The sequence below is a fragment of the Galeopterus variegatus genome, unplaced genomic scaffold, assembly GCF_000696425.1.
Source record: "Galeopterus variegatus unplaced genomic scaffold, G_variegatus-3.0.2 Scaffold642, whole genome shotgun sequence".
In the NCBI taxonomy this organism is placed as follows: domain Eukaryota; kingdom Metazoa; phylum Chordata; class Mammalia; order Dermoptera; family Cynocephalidae; genus Galeopterus; species Galeopterus variegatus.
In genome coordinates, this window is record NW_007726753.1 from 242,822 (window position 1) to 247,869 (window position 5,048).

Consider the following 5,048-nt stretch of genomic DNA (forward strand, 5'->3'; position numbering starts at 1 on the left):
ACCAAATATATTTTGGTACCTACTAGGTACCTAAAACTGTGCTAAGCGTTAGTGTGCCATCGTGAAGGAAAAGAACATTTAGAATGAATATCCGGGGGAAAATATACTTTCATAGACTCTTCCACGCTCTATCCAAGGCCCCAACTCTGCAAACAAAACCTGACAAACACAAGAAGATGAGTAGTGCAGAGGTAGTCTGCTCTTCTCTTAAACTGGTGACCCAATGAATATATTGTATTTGTAGTTTTCAGGGTTCTGTGATTCTAAGAATCCCAGAAAACAATGGTCAATCAAAACTAAAATCATGACAAAAGCTGTTTTGTCTTGCCCTAATGTATTAAAAGTATGATATCAGAAATCTTTGACCTAGTTCTGTCAACTTAGAGAACATATCTATTATAGAAGAAAACACACTATTACATATTTTTTATAGCTACGCAAATATATTCCATATTACCTTACGGCTACAGGATTCTCATCAGAAATCTTTGACCTAGTTCTGTCAACTTAGAGAACATATCTATTATAGAAGAAAACACAGTATTACATATTTTTTATAGCTACGCAAATATATTCCATATTACCTTACGGCTACAGGATTCTCAATGCTCTTCTACTGTAATGTTGATTTTATTGTTACCACATGCTTGGCCACGTGCCTTCGCTTACTCAGGTTCACTGGCCCAACAAACAAAACAAAATTGGAATCATATTGAGGACATACATTTGATGAAATAATGATATGTAAGAGAAATAAGAAGGACAGTGCCAAATGGGGAAAAATTGAAGTGCTGTCTTTTGAGGGTAGAGATATGAATGCCAAGAACCTTGAAGAACTGAGCTCAGCATCCTAAAGAAAGCTTTAATGTGTGAGCTAATTTCAGAGGCTACCAGGACAAACTGTACTCATAAACGATTCACAATGCTTTGTTTTAAGGGGCTACAAGAAAGACTGTGAAAGCGATGAAATGCACATTCCCCTCATGTCCAAAAACCTGTTGCAGTGATGTTTGTCAAAGCTTGCCTGCATAAAGTTAAATTTTTAATACATTTCCATATTTATGTTAGATTAATTTTGGCAGGTGCTTTTTAGTAAATCCCTGCATTCAGTAAATCATGCTGGACAACTTACCTTAGCTCACAGCCTTCCCCATGGCTCCAAGAGTGATAGCTGTGTGTTTAGTAACTTAAGAGAGGAACTTTGGGAAGGTGCAATTGAACTTCATCACACAGCTGGCCACCTTTGCTCGTTTCTGCATGCTGATACAACTCATTGTTCTTTAACCGGCTTCTTGACTTCCCACGTGTCCAAACTTGACAGGTAGTAGCAATCAGTGACATATATGTTCTAATGGACAAGAACATGGGACTTGAAGCCAGAAAATCATACATGGAGTAATTTCTGCCACTTATAAGCTGTGGAACACTGAAAGACCACTACCTCTCTGAACCCCATTTTTAATATTCTTATTTTTAAAAGGGGGATTATAATACATGCCTTGTCTATCTGATAAATTGGGCATAATGACTTAACAGGAACATGTGTGGAAAAGCTTAGCAAATTAGAATGTGCCTTATAAATGCAAAGTATTCTTCATGTGAAAATAACTTTTAAAACCTGAGACCTGAAATTTAGCACATGTGACGATGGACTACTGCTGTTTCATAGATATTTCAGAGATATTTGAAAAAATCTTAAGTTACATTCTTAATTTATTTTTCAAGTCCTGATTTTAAGTATTTAATTTGAGGGTGTCTTGACTCTTTGTTGTTATAATGTCCATGTAATTGGATTGTCAGAAAATACCGGGGGCCAAGAACAAGTGTTAAGTCCACTCCATGTTTCCACTGAGCTGGATTTCTGGGGAATATAATTTAAAACAAAAGCCAGAACTATGACTTTTGACTTTTTGATTAGAATCCACTTTCCGAGCCAGAACATACAAAGTTGTTTAATACACATGTTGAACTAACAAAAGTGCAGCGTGATGAAAATTAGGGTAAGGAATCTCCCAATATGCTAAATGAATATAGAAGACACTCTAACTCATGTAAGATGATTTAAAGACCTGAGCCCACATGACACAGGTGAACACGTATAAATAATCTGGTTTGCTGAAGGAATGAAAACATGTGAGAGAGACTGCAGTCTGTCCTACTTTTTAGGAAACTTCGTATAGAATTATCATGCTTTATTTCACAATTCATCATGGTCCAAAGTAAGCACACACTAAGTACCCTTATTTTTCCTCAGTTCATCCCTATCTTCATTTATGACAGATCATATAAATTCTTTAATCATCTGGATGTTCCTTGAGTACTTGTTATAAAGAAGAGTAGGGCTAAGCTGTACTAAGATATATAATCCACATTCCCTGTTGTATATATTTTATTACATAAAAACCTCTTCATATCATTAAATCCACTTCATTCAACAATAATTTATTGAGTTTTGGGGAACTGTCAGGCCAAATGAAAGGAACTGGCAGTACAAAGATCAAGTTATTTTCATTTGTATCCATAGATTATATTTTTTTCTTTATTTCTTAAGGTTTTTATCATACATGCTACAGTCATGAAAAATCAAGACCTTTGAAGGAACTCAAATTAAATGCAAATTATATTCAGCTCTGAGCTGGTTATGAATCGTGTTTAGCATAGAAATAGTTAAGCTAAAGCATTCTTCTCATTATAGGTTGCCATCATTTTCTTGATTTCAGAAATAGCTTTGTCTGCTTGGGACAGGTCTTTGTGTATTTCATGGTGGAGTGGCAGAGGTACAGAGAAAACAGGTCCGGCAGCTAGGCCAGACACTCCTCTGTGAAGCTGGTCATCCATGATAGGCCTGCATAAGAACTGAAGGCCCCAGATATTTGTCTCTGTTCCATTAGGAGCTGGAGCAGCTGCTGCTACAGCAGGCACAGAGGATGCATTTGCAGAGCCCATATAGTTTGTCACAATCTTCTGTGGACTGAAGATACTGCGGCTTGCCTTGGTGGAATTCATCTTTCATCAAATAAGGTTCAATGGATTTGTACTGTGCATAGAAGTTTCTCAAATCAGCAACAAGATCCTTTATCACATGCATATGCAGAAGAGGGTAGATTTTTGAGACTTTATTGAGATTGGTTCTAATCCTTCAGGTGTGAGCTAGAGTCTTGCCTCTATTGATGTTCATTGCAGAAGAGCCACAGATACCTTCTCTGAATGATCTACAGAAGATCATGGTAGAATCAATTTCATTCTTAATCTTGATTAAAGCATCCAATAACATGGGGCAACATGTATTCAGATCAGTCTCATTAATCTGTATATGAGGTTTGTCTCCAGCCTTGTCTGGGTCCCATTGATAGATTGGGGAAACTGTGACGACTGCAGCTCTCTGGGCCCCTCGGAAGGCCTGCAGGCAGGATCCACCAAGGGTTGTGGCCTGGAACCCATGCCTTAAGGAGAGTCTGATCACCACCTCCATTTTTGGCTCTGGACCTCTGTTTATCAATGTTTTATCATTTTTTTCTGAGTCAAGCCCAGATTCTTCATAATCAGCTTAAGTTATAAATTCCTGAACCATGTACAGTGTCCTTCTCAATCCCTTACAGATGGATTATAGGTATTTTACACTTGTTGAGTTCAATAAACATTTACTGAGCAACCCTATGTGTGAGGCATGAATATACATAAGAAATGTAAAGATAAGGAAGGTGCCACCCTTCCTCTTAAAATACGAAAGCATGGAGCAAGCTCATATGCATTAAGATAGTGGTATAAACAGAGTACTATGAGAGCAAACTCTGGCTTTGATGCTGTATAACCTGATAGAAAGAGTTCTGCATTTGATCATAGTAATTTCATTTATTTGTATCTTAGTTCATAACCTTCAGCATAAAACAACTGTGTGTTCATTGGCCAGCTATTGGGTTGGTTTCACATAGATTGTGTCAACCTCTGGCCAAATCTGCTGTGATTTGGTATAAGGGGTGGGTCATGTAGCCAGGAGAGCTGACACTTCTTGAGCTATGATCAGGGAAGATAAAAATAGAATTGTTAAAGCCTAACAACTTGACTGTGCTTCCCACCTTCAGGAAAGATGTGATAATCTTTTCTATTCTGCCCCAGACTGGTTGCATCTATAGTACTCTGATTTTCTCAGCATTTTTCTATCAGGAGACTAAAATTGAGATGAAGGTTTTTCAAAGAAGATTATTTATGAAGCTGACTGGCTAATTAATAATATTCTATGAGTCATGTTGGTAGATATAAGACAAACAAAACTTGAAGACAAGAACCTGTTAGCTTTTTAAGTTGAATAGGGTGGGATAATTATGGCTATCTTCAGATATCTAAAGCTTTGCTGTACAAAAGAAAGATTAGATTAATTCTTCTTCTATAAAATATCTAGAAGCCATGGGTGGAGTAAAAAGGAACTACATGAGTTCAGTGTGAACTCAGAGTTGAAGTATTTTAAAGGGGACTAGACAGCCTCAGAAAATAATGAGCTTCATTTCACTAGGAGTGTTCAAGCAGGAGTGAGCATCTCTACAGCTGGTATATTGAAATTTAGAGTACTATAAATTTATGGCATGGACAGTTGCAATAGCATAGGTTTTAGAATCACTCAGTTTTGACAAGCAGTTGTTGAATTTTGGGGGGCTAATTCCTTCATTTGTTAAATGACTGTAATACTAAGTAGTGCCTACTTGATAGGTCTATAGTGATTTAAGTAAAATAATTCACGTGAAAAATCAACATAAAGTAGTCGCCTGGGGTCCAAGGCAGAATCCAAGGGCAGCTCCCTCCACCCAGACGCAGGCAAGATAGCATGCCCAGTGCCTAGGCAAGGAGCCAAGGGCAGCTCCCTCTGTTCAACATAAAGTAGTCGCCTGGGGTCCAAGGCAGAATCCAAGGGCAGCTCCCTCCACCCAGAAGCAGGCAAGATAGCATGCCCAGTGCCTAGGCAAGGAGCCAAGGGCAGCTCCCTCTGCCATGGGAGAAGGCAAGCAAGGGAAGCAGGCAAGCAAGGAGAACACTCCCAGTGTCCTATGCATGAG

The 5,048-nt window shown here is 38.3% G+C and overlaps 1 pseudogene; it reads right to left on the reverse strand.

Moving 5' to 3' along the window:
- Nucleotides 1–2,667: 2,667 nt before the first annotated feature.
- On the reverse strand, nucleotides 2,668–3,472 carry LOC103589042 (annotated as a pseudogene).
- Nucleotides 3,473–5,048: the final 1,576 nt, after the last annotated feature.